The sequence below is a fragment of the Amphiura filiformis genome, chromosome 4, assembly GCF_039555335.1.
Source record: "Amphiura filiformis chromosome 4, Afil_fr2py, whole genome shotgun sequence".
NCBI lineage: Eukaryota > Metazoa > Echinodermata > Ophiuroidea > Amphilepidida > Amphiuridae > Amphiura > Amphiura filiformis.
The window spans coordinates 17,993,669-18,018,339 of record NC_092631.1 but is presented as its reverse complement, the minus strand read 5'-3'; the positions used below and the strand labels follow the sequence as shown (position 1 = coordinate 18,018,339).

The following is a 24,671-nucleotide window of genomic DNA, read 5'->3' as shown; positions in this document are numbered from 1 at the left end:
CCTCATTTGAGAGTACTCACAGATCGAAGAATTGTCCAATATGAGAGTCTCTCAAATCCATAAAATAGCTCGTTTGAGAGTTACTCTCAAATCGAGGAATTCTGCCAAATGAGAGTGATAGCGCCCTCACCATATCTGGCGACAATTCATACGAGCTGCATTTATGAAAACAACGAGACGATTTCCGTATTTTTAAAGTTCAAATTTAAAAAATATCATATTCATATCAATTTATAATTACTCCTCAAGCCGAAGTTACCAGGTAAAATTAAATTGTATCATGATCACGGACGGTGTAGTACTATTGTCAAAAGGGAAGAAAAAGAATGCGGTTTCTTTATCGCAAGTTCCGTGTTTCAACAACCAAAGCCAAGGCGTTAGCATGTAACATGTATGTTGTAACTTGTAAGCTTACTGAATGACTGACTCACTCTGCAATGCCAATGGCCAATGCTCTGCCGATGAGAACCCAACGACGACGTAAGTTCCAATATTTTTATGATCTAATTGAGTACTAATTCATAAATAATTATGCAAAGTGAACCCAAACAGTAAAAATGTTATCCCATATCGAACAAATAATATCAACTTTTAATATCTTTCTTTAATTTTTACCATAACACTTCATTTCGTGATCCTGAGTGCTAGCCTAGCATCTTCTAAGTTATGATATTTTTCAGTAGATATCCACGAAAAAAGCTTATTCCCAAAAGTTTAGTTGATTCCGATTTTGCGTTTGCGAGTTAAACATGATTATGTGTATAGGCCTACACTGCTCATGGCATAGCCTAGGCCACTGTTTCGTTCTGGTATACCAGAACAAAATTCAAATTTGGCGATATTTTTGCTATAGCCAAAATAACAATTTCTCGATCATGAGAGGATGTACCTTCTGTGTCAGCGTACTTTTCATAGAATAACACGACCGCGCAACCTGCATGACCGAATCTTGACCTTGCCTAGCAACGATCGTGTGATTGGTCAATTCTCAAAAGCTGTGTTTGCGCCGTAAGCGCCGGTATTTGCGTAGTACGCTCGGCGCAAATAACTGTGCGTACCCAAGTTGGCTCTCATGATCGAGAATTTAATATTTTGGCTATAAACGAATTAATCTGCAAGAAATATTCGGTACATAAACATTATGTAGCCAGAGGTATCCAGTGGTATAAAAATCTCAACTTTTTTTGAGAGAAGTTGGGGGATGAGGCTGTACGTGGATCACAAAATGAGGCTGTGTGATCCCCCAGCACAGCATCATCCCCCAACTTTTCTCAAAAAAAGTTGAGTTTTATATCACTGGAAACCTCTGGTTACATTTATGTTTATTATGTACAGAATATTTCGTGCAGATTAATTCGTTTAGCAAAGATATCTTGAAATTTGAATTTCGTTCTGGTATTCCAGAACAAAATTACAACACATTGTCTATGGAGCAGTATATTAGGCCCATGAAAGTCAATTCCGAGTTTATCGTTCCTTTTTTTTCCCAGGTTGGTGAGGTGACTTTTTCATTTTTCATTTTTCATTATTTCATCAGATTTCATTATTGACCTAAAGTGCGTGTTGATTTAAAGCCACACTCATACATGTTATTTATAAACATGTTTTTATATGGGTAGGGACTAGAAAAGTTAGAAAAGAGTCTGGTTTTGGTTCCAAGTTATAAATTTATATGTTTTACAAACAAAAATATACGTTTCCAATTGCTAAAACTGGTGAAAACCCTGATACTTTGAAAATAATGAATTATTTTGGCATTTTGAAAATTTGACGTGGGTGTTTTGGTGTCCAAAAAGTGACGCGGGCGGGGGACGATAAACTCGGAATCGACTTTCACGCGCCTTATATAACATAATCGGAATCAACTGAAATTTTGGGAATAAGCTTTTTTCATGGATATCTACTGGAAAATGTCGTAAAAAGAGGATGCTAGGATCACGAAATCGGAAATACTCCTTTAATGCTTAGGCCCTTCACAATTGATTCTGAGTTTACTGTTCATGATTTTAAAAATAGGACAAGGTGACTTTTAATTATTAATTATCTATTATTTTCTTTATTTAGTAGGCCTATCACAACTAATTATCAACCCGTTTTGACGGGAGTCGGCATTTAATTATTTTATTAATATGCTTACTTTTACACATAGTATATTAAGTGCAGTTATGCTGTTTGTTTATTCATCATTATTGTTGATATATGATTCATGTTAGAAAGTAGCAAGTAAAAAGTCATTAAAAGTTATTTTTAAAGGAGAAAATCCAAAATTAAAATAATATAATTAAATATAAATTTAGCAATTTTGTTGTGTCCGAGGGCGCAAGATGGAATCTAAACCCTGGCAAAAACAATGAGATGAAGCGATCTATGATCGTGAGTGACGTCATGCCGACCAAGAAATTAAATAATTATTGTAATTTGTAAAACTCGCCCCAAAGCTCGTTACTTTTGCAGACAGCTTAAAACAAGAAAAGTGTGTTGTGCCTGTAATAATTTGTCATTTACATTGAAGTACGGTCTCAGTATCACACTACATTGTACACAAAGAACCCTGACAAAGAAAATGTGTGAGCTTTACTTCCTTTTTACAGGCTCCCGGTTTTATAGTCATGATCAGTGCAAGCTTAAATCTTCAATATAAATAAAATGATATTTCTGTGTACAAAAAAATGTAATTATTCAAATGATGCTTTCTTCTGAAATTTGCCATTCTGAACTTGCTCGAGAAGTCTAGTCACAAATTTGCTCACCAATTAGGTTCACATTTGAGGCTAGAGAGTCTAGTAGAGATCATTGCATTCAAAATCGAGTCGGATTCACTGAAGCATGACACCACTCACACCGCAGCCGATCGCGACACAACAAGTGGGTGTTTGTTTTTATCATACCACTAAGGTAAACATCAAAGAACACCGCTAACCTAATATATTTTCGTATCTTGTCAGTGAGTGCGTATTTTACGCTTTATATCTAGTCAGTGAGAGCGTATTTCGCAAGGCCGATACGCGTGTACGGCGAGGTAAGCGTATAAAGGCGAATCGCGTAAACCGCGTAAACTGGGTTCAGCCTTCACCCAGTATGACACATCGCGCACGATAATTTCCCGTACCATACCCGTACCATACCTCCGCTTCACCTAATAACTAATAATATTAATATTATTATTTATTGTTCAGTGGTGATTTTACACAGCAGTTTGCTTGGCAAGAAAATACAGTACTAATTTATTCTTGTTATGTTGTCTTTTGCAGACTTGCCGGTTATATGATGCATCTACTGTGTACAGCAGTCAAAACACTACTATGAAGGGCCTACTTATACATGTGTTGTCGCAGACTGTGATTCTTCTACTGGACACCTTCTCAGCACCTAGATGTTATTGTGAAGAAGCTTCTCTTCAAGAGTCCAACATGAGGCAACCAAGGAGCTATATTTACATGTGTGTGTGGCCATGGTAAATACATATTATCGGTACCAGTATTTCGGTGGTTTTTTTTCAGTTTCTTCATTTATTATCCTGCCTGAATGACATTGTCAGATGTAAATCACCTTCCCATATTATGTTGTATACAAGTCATTCCGACAGGATAATAAAAGAAGTGGAAATACAAGTGTAATTTTTCACATATTCAAACAGGTTTGAAAATCACAGACAACCGATTATGTAGCAGGAAACACTTGTATTTTTAACAATGTTATGTTGCCCCAATAAATTTCAAGACAAATCACAAATGCGATATACCTCAAAAATACAGTTATACTGTATAATGTATGCATCAAACTTACATGCATATATATTATATTATCAGAACAGACATCAAATTAATAATCTAAAATATTCTGAACTGATAATGTAATAAACACTTAAATGTGTATATAATACATGTTAATGATTTCTAAAATACATTTTGTCATATTCAGTTTTTTAGTGGCTTTTTAGTTTGACCTTTTCATTGTTTCTCAGCTGATCTATTTCTGTATTAATTTTGCTGAAAATATAAAATTGTAATTTTGTATGTCTGGTCATTTTCAAAATCAATGTTGTGAACTTCAAAAACTAAACATTTAAATTGTTTAAATCTGATCTTACTATAATGCTTCCCCGACTTTTGTTTCCATTCCAAAAAGTTTTATATACTTTGGACTTAAACTTGGGAAATAATGAAGCTGGAAAAGGGGCATGTTCTCTTCCATTACTCTGCCCTTAAAGTCATATTTTCGTAATTGTACAATATTAAAAAAAACCTTTTACACTGTCAATAAGTAATACAGAACTAAACATGATGTTATTTAATTTTTCAATTAATCCACAAATATTTGGATTTAATTCACTACCGGTAATGTGTGTAAATTCCAAATTCGCAAGACATTTTAAGGAGACCCTGCACAAACGCTAAAGGGTTACCTTCCAGTGCAAGTGTGAATGTACAAACGAATGAACAAACTGAAGGACACAAGTACCGGTACTGCTTGAGCTGGCTTTGTCACTGAAAATACCAGAAAACAAGTCACATTTATGATGAATTAATTATTATGCCAAACAAATGAGGTAAAACAAAGAAAATTGCTATTTCATTCTATGAGTGCCAACAATGCGTGTATTATAGCTCACCAACCTTATACAAAACCATGCCTAACTCAATTTAGCAACAAAATTGAGCATTTGCACCAATGTCTTGAATTGGTTGATGATTGTATTCATATTGTAGCGGCCGCAGTTATTTCGCAATAATTTGCCACCACGGTGTAAACTGACTCGCAAAACGCATACGAAGAATTCGCAAGTGACCAACGTGTTTCTGATTCTCACAGAAGTTTATTTCGGTAAAACTCCGTAAAACTGCAAAGAACACACATAAGGAAAAATACAGTTTTAGTCCATAAAATCACTGAACATTACTTTAAAGGTTCACATTATCAAACAATTAAATCATATCATGAGACTAGTATGATCAGATCTGGGATCAGATTCAGTAAAATAATAGTTTACCAAGTTCAAGATTTTGACACCTGACAGTAATCACAATTTGGTTACCATGGTTACAAAAGATTGATCATGTAGGGATACTCTACTACATAGAACACCTGGTTCTTTCTTCATTAGCATAATCATAAAATGAAATGTTTATATAGCTATAAGAATGCATGTGAAATCTTACACACAACATAATAACCCATTTCCTTACATTACGTTCAACATGTTTCATGAAACTCTGTTTACATGCTGTATACACATGCTCCAACTCAAGGAGCTCAAACACATCATTATAAGCTTTATGACGATCGATCTAGCACCTTTACCTTACCTAAACACAAGTGCAATATTATTATTATGTGGCTATCAAATACACTTACCACCTTGGGTCCTATAAAGGGTCAAATTTACACCAAAAAGTTCCGCAAATATCAACAGTGCGGCGACATGTACGCTGACATGAGATCGGTAGAAATTCGCTGTGGAGATTCCTCCTTTTACTTGGAGCACCGCAGGGCGACTGTTACACACCCCCACAAATAAGGATTTACTTATTTCCTTTAAACAACATCACACAAATTAAATACTGGATTTTCCAGCAACAGTACAAGTTTATGAATGGGACGGTCGAGGTAGGTTGCAGAGTGGGTACGCTTGCCCTTTGCATCACAGCGCTTGTCTGCAAGCTTCACTTTGACTTTGCGCACACGACCGTCTTCACTCGGGTATGTCTCCTCAACGCGAGCCATCTGCCACTGATTGCGGGGCGAATCATCCTCCTTCAGAATCACGATGTCTCCCCTTTGGAAGTCTCTACAAGGCTGTTCCCACTTTGATCGGGCTTGTAGACTGGACAAGTACTCAAGTTTCCATCGCTTCCAGAACTCTTCCGCTAGAAGTTGGACTCTGCGCCATCGTTTTCTCGAGTAGATATCTGTCTCCTCAAATTTACCAAAGGGTGGTACGACGACTCTAGACTTCATAGTGAGGAGATGGTTAGGTGTCAGTGGCTCCTGTTCAGCATTGTTCAGATACTCTGTCGTTAAGGGACGGCAGTTCACAATAGCTGCAGCTTCATACAGCAGTGTTCTCAAGGACTCATCGTTGAGCTGGGTGCCATCACGGTCAATCATAGACGTCAGGATATTCCTAGCCGTTCGTATCTGACGTTCCCATACTCCACCCATGTGGCTTGAGGCGGGTACATTCATCTTGAAGTCAATAACAAAATCACAGTTCTCCTTAAGTAGGAAATTCCGTATGACATCATGGTCCATCTTAGCCCATGCTTCCTGGAGTTCTCTTTTGGCCCCGATAAAGTTTGTTCCACAATCTGACCTAAGCTGCCTTATTGGGCCTCGTATTGCAAGAAGTCTGCGGAGCGCATTTATAAAGGAATCCGTAGTCAGAGAATTTGCTGTCTCTATGTGGATAGCTCTACATGACATGCATGTGAATAGCACTGCATACCGTTTCAGTTCACTTCGGCCTTCCTTGATCATGAATGGCCCAAAGTAGTCCACAGCGCTGTATGTAAATGGGGGAACTGGTTCCAGTCTGTCTTCTGGCAAGTCAGACATTTTCTGTTGCTGACATGGGCTACGCAATCTTCTGCACTTCACGCATTTGTGGATAACACTCGAAACTGCTGTGCTTGCACCTGTGATCCAGTATCCACTAGCCCTAAGTGCATTGATGGTCATGCCACGGCCTTGGTGCTGGACTTTCTCATGGTAGTGACGTATAAGGAGGGTTGTTATGTGATTGCCCTTTGGTAGAATTACTGGATGCTTCAATTCAGGTGCAAACTCTGCCCTTCTTATTCGACCACCAACTCTAAGGAGTCCGTCAGAGTCTACAAATGGGTCCAGACGATACAGGGAGCTGGTCTTCTTGATACTTTCATTGCGCCTCTTTGCACTCACTCTGTCAGGAGTGTCCTGAGCCACTCCCAAGGAGGCAATCACCCCCAACTCCTCTCGGTATGCCCCCAGCTGCACCAACCTGATGACATGACGCTCCGCTCGCTGGAGATCCCCAACACCAACACCCGACTGCCGGCCGGCCTGGGCCCCCTGGCGGACACGATTCTTGAGAAGATCTTTGAACTTGGTGCAGTTCGCCATGGCTCTTCTTGCCCGGTCCCAGTCGGAGAAGTATTCTAGTCGCTCAAGTTCAAATTGTTCGGGGAAATTGCTCACACTCGCGGCAAGGGTGGTTGAACGCCTGACCTCTGGATCATCTTCATTCAGCAACTGGCCAGTGTCTACCTTCTCGGGAAGTTCAGTCTTCCACAGGAATTCAGGTCCAGTCAACCACTTCGAAGTGTGCACAAGATCATAAGGACTGATGCCTCTGGACGCTTCATCTGCCGGGTTTTGGTCAGTTTTGACATGTCTCCATTGTGCTGGGTCGGTGTAGTCTCTGATCTTCTGTACTCTATTAGCCACAAAGGTGTGGAATCTACGGGTGTCATTCTGGATGTATCCCAGGACTACCATACTATCTGTCCAGAAGACTTCCTTTATGTCATTCATAAGGCTGAGTTCACGTCTCAGAAGATCACTTACATGTACAGATACCACCGCCGCAGTAAGTTCAAGACGGGGGATTGTAACGGCTTTCAAGGGCGTGACTCTGGCTTTGCCCATAACTAGACCACAATGGATACGGTCTGTCTTGTCAATCAGACGCAGGTAGGAACACTGTCCATAGCCTTCTGTGCTGGCGTCTGAAAAGTGATGCAGTTCAATGGACTTAACATCACCAAACTTCTCTGGTTTGAAGCATCGTGGTATCTTCAGCCCTTCCAGTTGGAAGAGAGTGCTTCTCCACTTTTCCCATCGTATTCTCAATGTGTCTGATATTGGAGAGTCCCAGTCGGCTTTCTCTCTGCACATTTCTTGCAGTATCTGCTTGCCTACAAGCAGGACGGGTGCTATAAACCCTAGAGGGTCATAGATCGAGCAGACTGTGGAAAGAATGCCACGTCTGGTCAGAGGCTGGTCCCGCAAAGTGATCCGGAACTGGAAGGTATCCGTTTCCACACACCATTGGACCCCCAAGGCTCTCTCTATGGGAAGATCATTATTCTGTAGATCAAGATCCTTCATGCCTTGTGCCCTGTCTGTAGGTGGTATGATGGCCATTACTTTCTTTGAGTTCGATATGAACTTGTGCAGTCTTAAACCACCTCTAAGACACAGTTCTCTGGTGTTGTTGATCAAATCAATGGCCTCTTCAACCGATGGCACGGATGTCAAACCATCATCTACATAAAAATTCTCCCGCACGAATTTTGCTGCTGCAGATCCACATTCCTCTTCGTGGTCATTTGCTACACATTTCAGGCCAAAATTGGCGCATCCAGGAGATGACACAGCCCCAAACAGGTGTACCTTCATCCGATATTCCAAAGGCGGTGAGTCGCAATTTCCATTCTCCCACCAGAAGAATCTCAGGAAATCCCTGTGTTCAGCATTCACATAGAACTGATGGAACATTTGTTCCACATCACATATCACTGCTATAGGTTCCTGGCGGAAGCGACATAACACTCAATCAACCCATTTGTGAGGTCAGGGCCCTGTAAGAGGAGGTCGTTCAGGGATACTCCTTTGGATCGTGCACTACAGTCAAAGACCACTCGGAGCTTGTCAGTCTTCTTGGCGTGGACTCCATGATGTGGCACATACCACACATCAGGGTTACTGAGTTGATCAAGTGGAACCAGCTCTGCATGTCCATTGTCTATAATCTTTTGCATGAAGCACGTGTAGTTTTCTTTTAGTTTGGCGTGACTAAGTAGACGTTTCTTTAATTGTGTTAGTCTGTCCCATGCCTGTCTCCTGTTGTTTGGCATTTTCACCTCTTTCGCTTTGAAGGGCAAGGGCATAACATAATGTCCATCCTTCATATGGACTCCATCCTTGACTATCTTCATGAAGTGTCTGTCATCGTGAGAAAGAGACTTCTGTTCACTGCATCTGTCAGAGAAATCTAACTCCATCATCTGACACACCTGGAACGGGTTGATGGTTTCTTTGACGGTAGATCTCAGAGAGATTTGTACATCAGAAGAGCGGTTCAACTGTGGAGGACTTTCACGAGCGATAATACGGTGACTCACGCCGATGGGATCATTTCCATCTTCATCAATCTGATGATCGATGATTCCCACGATGCCCCAACCAAGGTCAGTTCTTTGTCCATAGGGTCCATCTGAATCTGGAGCCGGAAGGATCACCTCACGCGGTGCAAGTGCTCTCGAACAGTCATACCCTATCAGGAGCCCAACCTCGCAATCAGTCAGAGGCATCAATCTTTCTGCGATACTCTGTAGGTGGGGCCACTTTCTGGTCATTTCCATAGTAGGGATATGTGAACGATTGGCTGGGATTAGTTGTCTCGTGTATGCATTAGGAAGAGGAATCCTTAAGTCACTATCATAACCCCTCACTTGCAAACCAGCTATCTTACGGCTGTGCACCACCAGATCCCTTGACGACATGGTTGACAATAACAGATTCACACTAGGTCCATCCAGTCCAAGAGCATCACAGCTGCTATCTAACATAAATGTGGTGTCTGACTGGGTGTCCAGCAACGCATATATCAGTTGCTCTTTGTCTGGTCTGGCGCAATGGGAGATCCAGACTGGGACGATCATTGAGCTTTTGCTGCATCTGTCGCTTAAATGTTCAGATGTATGATGACTAACTGATGGAATAGCTGTCAGGGAATCTTCCTTTAGAGTAAGATCAGCTTTCTTCTCTCTTATGTCCCCATGGAGGGCAGTTGGATGATTTTTATTACAGGTCTCACACTGTAATCGATCCTTGCAGCGTTTCGCCATATGACCCTTTCGCAAGCACCCGAAACACAGGCCCTGTTTCATCGCAAAGTCTTTCCTTTGTTTAAGATCCACTTTGCAGAAGCCCCTACACTTGCTGATCTCATGGCCTTCTTTGTCACAAAATACACAGACCAGAGCTGGCTTCGTGGCTGTGGAGCAGGATCGTGCTGGCTTGTGAACTGTGGTCAGCTTCCCTCCTTTCTCTTCAGGTTTGGTTTTACTGTTTAGATTCATCAGTGCTGGCTCGCATGCCACCTTAGCTTCCTTTGTGACGAACTTGACAAATCTGCTAAACGGTGGAAACCTCTTCTCCTTTTCTTTGAAGTCTGAGATGACACGTCCCCACCGGTGCACCAGCCACTCTGGTAGCTTGGCTGCCATTTTCCTGTTTTCATGCATATCGTCCAATACCTTCAGGCTCTCATTCCTTGACATTGCTGTCTCACATTGATGTAAAAAATCAGCAAATTTGCGAAGTCCTTGACCATCGCGAGATGGTACTTTAGTCCAGGAATCCAACTTTGTCCTGAAGGCGTTCGCTACAGCAAACGAATCACCATAACGGTTCTTGAGGGCCTGCTTTGCTTCAATATAGGCATCAGCAGAGCCAAGTAAGAAGTAGCCATCTACCGTTTCCTTGGCTTCGCCTGCTACATACTTTTTCAGGTAATACAGCCTTTCCGCTGGAGGTAATCCTCTTTGCTCAATCAGTGTATCAAAGGCCGTGCTCCATGCTGGATACTCAATGGGGTTGCCTGTGAATACCCCTGGCTCCGGGGGAGGAAGTCTTCCAAGATTCAGCAGGCTGAGGTAGGTGGAGGCAGGCAGAGGTTGGGGGGTGCTCAGACCATCAAAAGATTGCCTGATGTCCTCACTACCTATACCATTATACCCTGTAGGCATAGCCCCAGCATCGCTGAAGCTTTCGGGAGGGGCGAGTATTTGAGATGAAGGGCGTGGCCCAGCTTCAGCTGGAAGGGAACTGACATAATTTTGGACAAACTCAGTCTTATCCACATCGGGCAACAGGAGGCTTTTACGACTTGAACTACTGGAGCTGCCCTCATGCTCTAATTTAGTAAGAGCTTTGACCTGTGATCTGGCGACATGCAGTTCTTTGACTGTCTGAAGTTTCTCAAGTTTGCCTTTCAATTGTATTTCTTCATCCAAGTACTTTAATCTAGTCTCCAGTGCAGCAGCATTAGCTACAGCATCAGACAGCATACTTCCACCAGATCTTACTGACCTGGACGATGATTTTAATGACCTGGACGTTGCTCTTACTTCGGACCTCGTTTCCCATGACTCTTTCTCCAAATCCTTCACGAGGTCACTAAACTGTCGGGTTCGATCAGTAATTGATACATTACTACGCAAAAGTCTCTCTTCATCTCCATTTCTGGGTGTTCCTTCCCATGGATTAAATGCCATGCTTAAGCTTGGTACAATACATACACAAATAATTTCAAGCAAATTTCATACACAGGTACAGCATTAGAAACCAGTACATATATCATGTGACACACTATATTGTTTTGACCTGTCGTAAAACAGTGTGAATATTGAAGGTCCAATTACTGGCATTCATACAAAACTTGCTGCAACAATGGATTTACAAGTCGTGATTATATGTGCTCGCAGTACATCCAATAATATCATGTAGGTACCTGGTACAAAATATAATATTATTACTACACATTCACAGCCCTTGCACCAACTTGGTAACATACACATATAATTTTCATTTACGCAAAACTTATCTTGTGCATCTCAAATTATGAGACAGACAGACGGACAGACAGACAAGCACAGACGCTGGCTTGCGCTGACATACATGTACACAAACACAGAGAAAACTGAATCCCCAACACCAATTTGTTGGCTAGGGATAAACAATGCTATTCAATAGCAATAATATATATATTTGGTTTCACAAGACACAATTCATCTATTTGACTATACAGTTTCAGGGGCCCTTTGGGCCTTTGTCCCTTGCTTCAAGCAATTCACGCATACATAGAAAAAGAAACAACATGTAATTTCAACAGTGTTTCACAGAACAATGTAGCTATGACATTGACAACCATGTGTTATTTTACACATATACCTTTGGTCACCACTATACTCTTGTATACATGTATAATACCTTACCAACAACATGCAAAACCTGTTTTATATGTTGAGTATGGTCACCACAATACTCTTGTTTATAATACCTTACCAACAACATGCAAAAACTGTTTGATATGTTGAGTACACATTAACATAACAAATTTGACCAATATGTGGTGGACACAAAATTATACCAGATCATGGCAAACCATACATGGATCACAATGATACTCAATTGTACTCAATGAACCAAAAGGGAGGTATAACCTTGCTTGTGCTAATAATACCACTGTTGTTGTGACAACTGTAAATGTATACGGTATCATTCATATACCCAGATCCTTTATGGACCATTACTCATTACGCATGGCAAATGTGCTTTGCTAAAATTAGTACAATCAACTTTAATTTCATAAAGTTCAAAGTTCACTGAAGTTCTCTGATTTCCAGTGGACGTTTCCTGTCGCATCTATGCTGAAGTTGAAATGAACGGAGTTACAGCTTCTGCACTCAGGAATCGCAGGTACCGGTAGTTACCATCGGTGTTCGTTGACATCTCATCTCATCAGCTGCGGTCGTGGCAGCTGGACAAACATCTATTCGCCGAAGTACCACTGATGTTTTACTTCGGACCTCGGTGTTTTACTGTAGCGGCCGCAGTTATTTCGCAATAATTTGCCACCACGGTGTAAACTGACTCGCAAAACGCATACGAAGAATTCGCAAGTGACCAACGTGTTTCTGATTCTCACAGAAGTTTATTTCGGTAAAACTCCGTAAAACTGCAAAGAACACACATAAGGAAAAATACAGTTTTAGTCCATAAAATCACTGAACATTACTTTAAAGGTTCACATTATCAAACAATTAAATCATATCATGAGACTAGTATGATCAGATCTGGGATCAGATTCAGTAAAATAATAGTTTACCAAGTTCAAGATTTTGACACCTGACAGTAATCACAATTTGGTTACCATGGTTACAAAAGATTGATCATGTAGGATACTCTACTACATAGAACACCTGGTTCTTTCTTCATTAGCATAATCATAAAATGAAATGTTTATATAGCTATAAGAATGCATGTGAAATCTTACACACAACATAATAACCCATTTCCTTACATTACGTTCAACATGTTTCATGAAACTCTGTTTACATGCTGTATACACATGCTCCAACTCAAGGAGCTCAAACACATCATTATAAGCTTTATGACGATCGATCTAGCACCTTTACCTTACCTAAACACAAGTGCAATATTATTATTATGTGGCTATCAAATACACTTACCACCTTGGGTCCTATAAAGGGTCAAATTTACACCAAAAGTTCCGCAAATATCAACAGTGCGGCGACATGTACGCTGACATGAGATCGGTAGAAATTCGCTGTGGAGATTCCTCCTTTTACTTGGAGCACCGCAGGGCGACTGTTACACATATAGTTATTAAATTTAAGAAGACTTAAGGTAAAGGTAAACATTCTAAATTTCTTTTTTATTTGATTGACAGATGATATGTGCCATACAAGCTATGGAGAAGTGTTCCGCATTATATTGGATCGGGAAAGGGAGACAAGACAAAGTCTATTATCATCATCAAAGAGGTTAGTACACCTGGTATCACATACCATATTCCCTTGTTTCAAGTGAACTTCTGTGAATTGTGTGCATTTTTTGTACTGCTGACTGAAACAAACAAAATCTCAAACAGTGCATGTACAGTTAAATGCAATTTTGTGTGATACACACAAAATACACTGTAAAATATGCATGATAAATGCGCATGTATGCGTCGCATCATACAAGTTGAATCCACGCAGAGCACCACAAACTTCCGACAATCATGCAAGATGCTAACTGCTGCTTGTCCGAGAATTTTTTGTATAACAATTATATATTTAGTATAAAATGGGCAAAATCCCTAAAATTAATACCATATTGAGGTTTTTTTAGCTAGTTATTTGCTATGCAATATTTCTTCACTAAAGTGTTACTATAAAATTCTCCAATAAAGTGTTACTATTTTAATGTGACCCCTGGGCCTCATGGAAGAACATATGATACCTTAAAACATCCACTGAATGAGTAATCCAGGCAAAAGAAGAAAGAAAACAAACGAAACAAAAACTATCTAGATGCACATGTCAAATCAGAAAGTGACTTCGAGCTTTTTGATAACTTAGACATGGACCAAACTGTGAATCAGGTGTCCTTTGCTCTCCTCTCTTCTCTCCCTTCCCTTTTCTTTGCCCACTCTATCCTCCCACTGTACAAGTTAATATCTTTTGCTCTGAAGTCTTTTAAGACTGAAAAGTTAATCAATTAATATTTAAAATATAATGTTGCAAGATAATAAAAAACAAGATTTATTTAATTCAGGCCTCGAAATAAGAAGAAAAATCTCAGGACCCTTGCCTTTGAAATTTCAAGAGAGAGAATTAGCTACGGTGATCACAGTATGTAATATGTATATTGTAGAAAATTGAAAACACGGTTTGAAAACTTGAAGGGAAAGAAAAATGAAGTGTACCCCAGGGAGCGGGATGTATCACGTGAACCAGATTTTCCTGTGGAACAAAAAAACTAGGATTTTCTGCTCTTTGCTTGGTTCAATTTTTACGGGTCACACGGACCCGTTCCGTAGGAAATTTGCGGGTCCGCGCCTACTTTCATGGGTATTTGATGCAAGGACGCGCTTTATTTCGAGCGCTGATTTAATTCCTATAACCTGGTTTTAAATATTTAGGCTACACATGAATTATAATGATTCCTTTTGTGTTTTTATGACAGGATGTGTCAAATATCAACGCTGCATTGAAGAGTGGTGAGCTGCCTCATCTTGTAATATTCAACGAAACCAACTACATTGTAGGAGATGGTGTGAACATACAGTGTATGGATAGCTCTGCAGGTGCCTTTCTCCAACTGATTGCCTTGTAGATGTATTTGTGTATATTCTCAGTTATCCAGGTATAAAAAATATCAAATAATTTAAATCTAGTCAACTGGAAATCTAGACAAAAAATAGTAAGTCCAGTTGACTATATTTAAATTGTCAACTTGATATCTTGTTTTATGTGTTTCAATTTGAGTACCTGTAACCTGTTGTGTACTGCTCGGGACAGGGGAGTGATAACCCTCTGAAAAAAATCAACATTGAACTTGAATAGCCTTGTGTGCATTTTTGCCTGAAATATGTGTAGTGTAAAATATACAAATTTTGCATGCTTTGTGTCACCTGACTAAGAAAACGTCACTGAAAATTACCTATAATTCAGGGTTATAATATTGAGAAACCAAAACTTTGCATGATGATAAATTCCTCAACAAAAAAAAATAGGTTCTCATTATTTATAGTCCTAAATCAAGATACAATTTTCTACTTTTATTAGTCAATTGCACACAAAGCATGTGGTATTTAACAGTATTGCAGGCAAAAATTGCACTGGGCTATGGAAGAACAAATTGAACATCATGAACAATGTCATACTTTTTTAATGGGGTGATTGTGTCCCTGCATGTACCCGACTGTCTAACATTCATCCCACCAATGGTTGATTTAAGTGACAATTACCAATAATTACAGAACAGTTTTCGAAATGGAATCAAAATTTCATGTCAGACATTTAGGCTGTGTTAACCTTAAGATATACTGGTTTTTTTTTTGTAACTTAACTGTTCATGCAAGATATATTTTTAGAAGTTTCTAGATTTCAAAAAGTGTACCAAAAACAAATTTTGAGTTTCCAGTGTTTTTGAAAACTATATAATTGAGCCTATACCGGTATATAAACTATAAAAAGTCTGATGTTTTTATGGTCTCAAAATCAATGTTTTTACCCCCAGTATTTTTGGATTACTTCTCCATTTACATTTCAATTGTAAACATCTTAAAGAAAACAACTAACCCCCCTTAAATAATGGCCATTATTAAAAAACAGGCTATTGAATTACAAATCTGTAAAATACGTTGGAAGCAGAATTTATATCTGTGCATTTTAACACCTCATTTGATACGATAGCCCAGAAAACAACTGAATACCTGAGTGGAAGAAGAGCCCAACTCCATCAACACTTTTTTGAAATACTAACAAAAAACACACTATTTGGAAAAGTTTTAAGAGATAGACTGTTTTTGAGTACTGGTACATGAACATAAACTGGCCTCAAAAAGAAACTTATAATTTTCAAGGTCAGGTCATATCTTAAAATCCTCTGCATAAAAATGAACAAAAATTGCACACAGGATTACTTCAATAGTCTACTCTAAACACATGTCAGTAACCAAGCAGTTGTCCAACTGACACAACAGCAAAATTCACTGACATGGAACACCTTCCTGGACCAAAATTCACATCCCAACAGATTTCTTTTGTTGGGTTCCAATTATTCGCCTGTACATGCACATAAATTACACACAGGATAACTTAAATACTCTACTCTAAACACACTTCAGTAACCAAGCAGTTGTCCAACTGACACATCCGGAACAGCTTCCGGGACCATATTCATAGGCGAATAATTGGAACCCAACCAAGGAAATCTGTTGGGATGTGAATTTTGGTCCAGAAAGGTATTCCATGTCAGTGCATTTTGCTGTTGTGTCAGTTGAACAACTGCTTGGTTACTGACATGTGTTTAGAGTAGAGTATTGAAGTAATCCTGTGTGCAATTTTTGTTCATTTTATGGAGAGGATTTTAAGATATGACCATGTGAAAAATTATAAGTTTCTTTTTGAGGCCAGTTTACATTATAACATACCTTCAAAATGATATACATGTATGTTGCAATGACAACGGTACAGGTCTTCTAAGATATGATAAACTCATTTTGGTAAAATGGAGTTGAGTCCTTCTTCCACTCAGGTATTCAATTAAATACAGGTCAATTTAATGTAGTGAGGTCCAGATTTGAAAATTGCACTTGTAAAAACAGCAATGCAAAAACACTCTGGGATATCTTTACAGAGATTTCCATCCATTATATTGAATACAAATCAATAGAATTTACTGCAACTTTCAAATCTTGGGTTACATTGATTTAAATGTATGCCATGACATTAATATTTAGATAATTGCTACAAATGAGGTGTTAAAATGTGCAGAAATAAACACATTTTACAGATTTGTAATACAATTGCCCATTTTTGAGTAATGGCTGTTATTTAAGGGAGGGGTAGTTACTTTTGTGAGATATTTATATATTTACTATAGCTTGCATGAATAATTAAGAAGTTTTGGCAACTCACAATTACAGTATTTCTGAGAGGTAGACTTGCCAAAACATTATAAAAACTGTTTAGCAATTAAACACATTCATTTATCACTCTGTAACATGTTTAGAAGGTAAACAATGTGTAAATTGCTAAACATTTGTGTTTATATCATCCATCAATTTTATGTATTTGTATTAAAATGTTTAATAAGTCATATAGAAAGAAAAATGTGTTTAAATAAGTCAAACATTTTTTTCAATGAACGTTGATACTGAAATAGCTAAATATTTAAAGTGTTTAGAGTATATACACCAATGTGTGTACTTTGTACATGTGTTTAATTTCAACTGTATTTTCAACATTGTGTTTAGTATTGGTAAAGTAAATACCTTGCTGTGTTTAAAAATTGTTACAGCCTGATAAACACTTACATGTACATGTGTTTAATTAATAAATGCAATGTGTGTTTATTTTAATAAACAAAGTGTTGATAACTTAAACAGAATGTTTGGTTTAGTGTCTTTTTGTGTCTGAGTGCAGTGTTCGTGATATTAAACATGTTTAATACTGCAACACTAAATGTGTTTATCCATTACGCAGAGTGTGTAGGTTGTAAACACACCATGGACGAAATAAACACATTTGTGTTTTTAAAGTGTTACACCTTCATATCTGGGGTGATTAAATAAGTGCTTAAAACCTAAACGTTTGGATTTACATTGTAGGTGTTTGCTAGAAGTATATGATGTGCATGTATAAAAGGCTAAAAGCTATAGTTTAAAATTAAATCAATGCCCCTATATTATCGCACTCTTGTCATCACTTTGTAAACATGTTAATGTGAAACATGTTTGAGTATGAGGGTTAATGTTTATAGACCTTCGAATGAATGAGGAAAGAAACAAACATGGTTTTCCTATTCATTCTGCCTTCAAACAGATAATTAGCCCGATTTTATATGAAAAGAAAGGAAGAAAAACAAATGAAGGAAAGAAAATCAGTTCAAAACTGTTTAATATATCGGCCTATTATACAAAAACATCCAAAAAGCAGGCAAAATAGACAACTTGAAGGAATGGTTTGTGGAATTAAATTGAAAGAAAGTCACTGAAAGAGAGAAAACAAAATAAGAAAGAAATATATTTTATTGTTAATTTTGATGCAGAAAGTTATCCCTTTACAAAGATGTTTAATAATTATCTATGAAATGGCTACAGCCTGACTAAGCACACGGCAAAAACCGACCCATTTTCTATGCTTCCAAATCTGGGTATTTGATATACCTAGATATGGAAGACCTATGTGCGCGCGTGAATAGGAAAAATAACGAGTTATTTATATGAAGCTTAAAATTAAACCAGTTTGTGGAAAAAAATGCCTGAAATATAGTCTGTCCACATAGAAGTACAAAGTAACTAGACCTCGGAAACTGGAGGTATGAGAATAGATATTTCAGTGCAATGCTTCTTGGCGCGCCAACTGCTGCGCGATTTGTGCACCACGCTCTTTATGCGTCGCGTCGCGCTCGCGTGTGACGCATAGCATCGACCCCCCGATGCCACAGATTTGGTTTGTACTTTTGTGGACAGACTTTTTTTGTAATGTGTAAATTTAGATTTTAAAAAGTCCCCAAATGGGCTGAAGATGCCTAAAAGTGTGGAAAGTATGACTTTATAAAAGAAGGAATTCGGGCAAAAGAAGAAAAGGTGGCATCTCTGATATCGGAAATTACTGGGAAATACTTACATTGAAATTACTAGTATGGCAATTTAGAAATATCGTATAGTTAATTTGTTCGTGTTTTTCATATCAAATAATTTTAACACATTTAAAAAATGCCACTCATCCAAAACAGATTTAATTAAATTTATATTTCCTTAATCTGTGAGATGCGTTTGTGACAAGGGTTTACACAATAAACATTTCAATAGAGATAGGAAATATATGATAATATACTTCAGGGTTGACCATATATTGCCAAATACTATCATATGAAGAGCTCTGTTGCAAAAGCCCTTACATCCACCTCTGGCTTAGACTGTCCCACAGTCTCGGTTCGGTCCGGCCTGGATAATGGAACGATAGGCCTACATAATAACATAATAGCCTATCAAAATCTGCCATAGTCCTTCCCCCCCCCCCCGATTCTAAATACACAGCGCCCAAAACCAATTCACAGCGCCCAAAACCAATTTTCTCTTTTTACACAAATTGATGCCACTACACTAATCACACCTCCTATATTGAACGATAAATTTCAGTGACCGCTCCCCACGTTGATTTTTAATGCTATGTAATCTACATTACCAGTCGTTCTCCACGGACCACCCTCTGGCTGAAATTGAGTTATTGGCATGACATTATAGTGTGGGTAAAATACACATTTTGGTGGTTGTTTGATCTTCATACCACCTTCCCTTCTGGAGATATCATATATTTCCCGTTTGAGAAATCTTAAGGAATTTCCGGAAATCTGAACTTAAGGGCTGGGGTATGAACGTTTGGATAGTATTTATTTTGGGACAATAGAGCACATCAGACATATCGAATTGCATTCTGAATATGAAGAATGTCATTCTGATATCAAATAATTTTGATTTTTGAAATTCGCAATTTAATACACATTTTATGGCAAATCATTAAAATTGATATTTTTGATATTTAACAGTACTTGAAGTAAACTTTATAAATCTGATGATTTATACTTAAAGTGTATGTAGGTGGGATGAAAAGCCGACGATCAATTGAAAATTTTGACCTTTCGTATTGAAGATATGGATTTTTTCCCAAAACACCAACAAAAATTAGGTCTTTTTGGGGAAAAAATCCATATCTTCAATATGAAAGGTCAAAATTTTCAATTGACCGTCGGCTTTTCCTCCTTGCTACATACACTTTAAGAATATATCATTAGATTTAAATAATTTACTTCGAGGACTGTTATATATCAAACATTTGACAAATATAACATTTTTATAATTTGTCATAAAATTTGTATTATATTGTGATTTTAAAAAATGAAAATTATTTGATATCAGAAAGACATGCTTCGTATTCAGAATGCAATTGATAGGTCTGAGGTGCTCTCATGTCCCACAAAAAATACTGTCGAAACGCAATAAACGCTCATTTTGGATCCCTTTAAAATGAATATAAAATTTTAGGAAAATGATTGTTGATGTCTAATAGTAGCCTTGAATGTTCTTTAACTATTATAACCAAATATAAATATATTATTTTTTAATTTGAAAAAGAAAGTCATCTTAGTTTATGTAAGAAATAGGTGCTATTATTTGTGTCGACAGCCTGACCATGCACACGGCATAAAACCGATCCACTATTAATGCTTCCAAATCTGGGTGTTTGATATACCTAGATATGGACGGATAATGTTTGATATACCTAGATATGGACGGATGACATGTTTGAATGCTGAACATGTTTGAGTATATTGAGGGATAGTGTTTATAGACAAAAACATGCTAAAAAGACAAAGCAATGTTTTGTTAAAATTAAAAGAAAGTTACTGAAAGAGAGAAAGAAATATATTATATTTTTTAATTTGAAAAAGAAAGTCATCTTACTTTATGTAAGAAATAGGTGCTATTATTTGTGTCGACAGCCTGACCATGCACACGGCATAAAACCGATCCACTATTAATGCTTCCAAATCTGGGTGTTTGATATACCTAGATATGGACGGATGATGTTTGATATACCTAGATATGGACGGATGACATGTTTGAATTTGAATGCTGAACATGTTTGAGTATATTGAGGATAGTGTTTATAGACAAAAACATGCTAAAAAGACAAAGCAATATTTTGTTAAAATGTGGAATAAAATTAAAAGAAAGTTACTGAAAGAGAGAAAGAAATATATTATATTTTTGATTTGAAAAAGAAAGTCATCTTACTTTATGTAAGAAATAGGTGCTATTATTTGTGTCGACAGCCTGACCATGCACACGGCATAAAACCGATCCACTATTAATGCTTCCAAATCTGGGTGTTTGATATACCTAGATATGGACGGATGATGTTTGATATACCTAGATATGGACGGATGACATGTTTGAATGCTGAACATATTTGAGTATATTGAGGGATAGTGTTTATAGACAAAAACATGCTAAAAAGACAAAGCAATGTTTTGTTAAAATGTGGAATAAAATTAAAAGAAAGTTACTGAAAGAGAGAAAGAAATATATAATATTTTTTTAATTTGAAAAAGAAAGTCATCTTACTTTATGTAAGAAATAGGTGCTATTATTTCTGTCGACAGCCTGACCATGCACACGGCATAAAACCGATCCACTATTAATGCTTCCAAATCTGGGTGTTTGATATACCTAGATATGGACGGATGATGTTTGATATACCTAGATATGGACGGATAACATGTTTGAATTTGAATGCTGAACATGTTTGAGTATATTGAGGGATAGTGTTTATAGACAAAAACATGCTAAAAAGACAAAGCAATATTTTGTTAAAATGTGGAATAAAATTTAAAAAGTTACTGAAAGAGAGAAAGAAATATATTATATTTTTTGATTTGAAAAAGAAAGTCATCTTACTTTATGTAAGAAATAGGTGCTATTATTTGTGTCGACAGCCTGATCATGCACACGGCATAAAACCGATCCACTATTAATGCTTCCAAATCTGGGTGTTTGATATACCTAGATATGGACGGATGATGTTTGATATACCTAGATATGGACGGATGACATGTTTGAATGCTGAACATGTTTGAGTATATTGAGGGATAGTGTTTATAGACAACAACATGCTAAAAAGACAAAGCAATGTTTTGTTAAAATGTGGAATAAAATTAAAAGAAAGTTACTGAAAGAGAGAAAGAACTAGTGGCAAATGGTGGTCATAGACCACAAACCTAGCCGGGCCGTAATGGTGTTTGGGAGGTCACCAAGTTTCATGCCAATATGACCATTTTTAAAAACTTTCCAAACTTTTGTTGGGGAGTTTATGTAAAATTGTAACATGAATTTAGGAGTGACGCAATAATTTTGTGTGGGCCTACACCCAGGGTGGTGAGTTGTCAAAATGGTCTACCAAATATCTGCACACACCCCCGCCCCTTTGGATGTGCCAAAAAAACTTTGCCCCACCCCCACCTTTTACACATATGCACAATTTTGGAGAACCCAAATGTAAAACCTTAAATTTATATAATGTGAATGCAATGAGCGCAGGAAAGTTTGCTCATCTAAATGTGTTCCTAACGTTTGCCTACACCTTATTACTATTAGGCCCGGGTGTCACTCCCATTGTGGCCTGTACACCACCCGCGATAATAAAAACTCGTCAAAAGGGTAGTTTTTGTGGGTAGGCAGGATACGCGCGTATAGTGTTTAGGGTGTCAAAAACATGTAAAATTGGAAAAAGGGTAGCAAAATTACAATTGCTAATACACGGCCGAAATGAAATGTGAAAACAGGTGCGTGTTACCTGTTTAGGGTATCATTTTAGCCAAGGGTTAAATCCTTGTTTAGGGTCTTTTTCAAAAGTTGATTATTGCGGATGGTGTACAGGCCATAATGGGAGTGACCCCCGGGCTATTGGGGCACACCGTCATCATCCCTATATCTTTATCTTTGTGTCAAAAATTGCCGTGATAGTACGGCGAATCCTCTCGTTTTTCAATAGCTACGCATGATGCTTCCAAATCTGGGTGTTTGATATATCTAGATATGGACGGATGATGTTTGATATACCTAGATATGGACGGATGACATGTTTGAATGCTGAACATGTTTGAGTATATTGAGGGATAGTGTTTATAGACAAAAACATGCTAAAAAGACAAAGCAATGTTTTGTTAAAATGTGGAATAAAATTAAAAGAAAGTTACTGAAAGAGAGAAAGAAATATATTATATTTTTTTAATTTGAAAAAGAAAGTCATCTTACTTTATTTAAGAAATAGGTGCTATTATTTGTGTCGACAGCCTGACCATGCACACGGCATAAAACCGATCCACTATTAATGCTTCCAAATCTGGGTGTTTGATATACCTAGATATGGACGGATGATGCTCTTTCACCCGAAGACCACTTATTTTTCCATTTGATCTGTCACCCAAAGACCCTTGCCAGTTCAATTTGAACAGCAACTTGGTTTATCACTGATTTTGCTGCTTATTTTGAAAAATGAAGACATTTGAAGCCATTTAGAACTAGAAATTCGATTCATTTCGAGGTTTCTGTGGCGCTGTTTCGGTTCTCTCCCAAAGATTCCATTTAAAAAAAGGTTATGTTCTAACCCAATGACCCCGATGATATTTTTTACATTTTGCTCTCACCGAATGCTTAAAACCATGCTCTCACCCAATGACCCCATATTTTTTACATTTTGCTCTCACCGAATGCCCCTTAGTGCGGAAGTGCCTACTCCTATATCCATTTCAAATTGAAGTGAATCCCCAGGATTCTTCCACTCCAATGTTCAGCTGAATTATGACTATGAGTCGATCAGAGTCAATTGTTTCAGCTCACCCTATGACCGTTACAGATGGTCAAGATCCTAAAATGGGTTCAGTATAGGGTCAGATGCTAAATATTGGGTCTTTTGGAGCAGAGTGTTGTAACAGTAGGGTATTGGGTGCAAAAATATGCATTTTTGGGAGGAATGACAAGGCATTATGGGGTCGGGGATTGCATGAATCTCATAATATTAGAGCATTAATTGCCTTTTTGGAGGAGAACAAGAAAAATATGGTGCTGGGGAATCTTGGGAAGGCACTAGTAAAATATGAGGTCTCATACGGTGGGGTAAACGGGCCAAAAACAAAAAACATAGGCCTACATACAAAAAAAAAAAAACAAAAACAAAACAAAAACAGGGGGGGTTTTAGGGGTGCGCATGTAAGCCTATTTATTGTGGTACAATAATGGGCTAAAATTATCAATTTGTCATTACAATGACATTCTGAAAAAGAAAGAAACAAATACAGAACAAAGAAAGAGATCCGATCTATTTCTTGTGTCTATTTAAGTGCAAAGAGAACAAATATCTAGCTCATTTGACAAAGATTGTTTGCTCGTCCATCATGTCATTTTGTTTTCTCAAAAGTGACCAGCATGCTGACCCGCCAGCATACCAACTCAAGTTCGGTCTGCAAAGGACAGAGGCGCGATCTGATGACGCTTCAGTGTTAACAATGCACTATTTTGTTTGTACATACTTCTCAAATTCAGAAATCAAATATTTAGAGTTATATTATGCAGAAGAATGAAACTTGAAAGAGTGAAAGTCCGAAAATCTACATGCGAATTCCAAAACGACTGCAACGGAAGTCTATGAACCAATTAGGCAACTCGCTATTAAGGACATAGGCACGATCTGACGCCTCAATTCTGGTTAACAATGCATTATTTTGTTTGTATAAACTCCTTTCTTAAATTTCTCAAATTCGGAAATCAAATATTTCATCAAGGGTGGAATGACAAAAGACCGAAAAACCACATGCGAATTCCAAAA

At 37.9% G+C, this 24,671-nt stretch overlaps 1 long non-coding RNA gene across 2 annotated transcripts; it reads left to right on the top strand.

Annotated features, from left to right (window-relative positions):
• The first annotated feature begins 230 nt into the window (after nucleotides 1-230).
• Nucleotides 231-15,238, top strand: LOC140150628 (uncharacterized). 2 transcript variants are annotated; one of them, XR_011858823.1, is made up of 4 exons: nucleotides 231-480; nucleotides 3,252-3,439; nucleotides 13,460-13,553; nucleotides 14,740-15,238. It is a non-coding gene; the product is annotated as an uncharacterized lncRNA (long non-coding RNA). The 2 variants fall into 2 exon arrangements; XR_011858822.1 differs by having other exon boundaries at nucleotides 3,252-3,454.
• The last annotated feature ends 9,433 nt before the right edge of the window (nucleotides 15,239-24,671 follow it).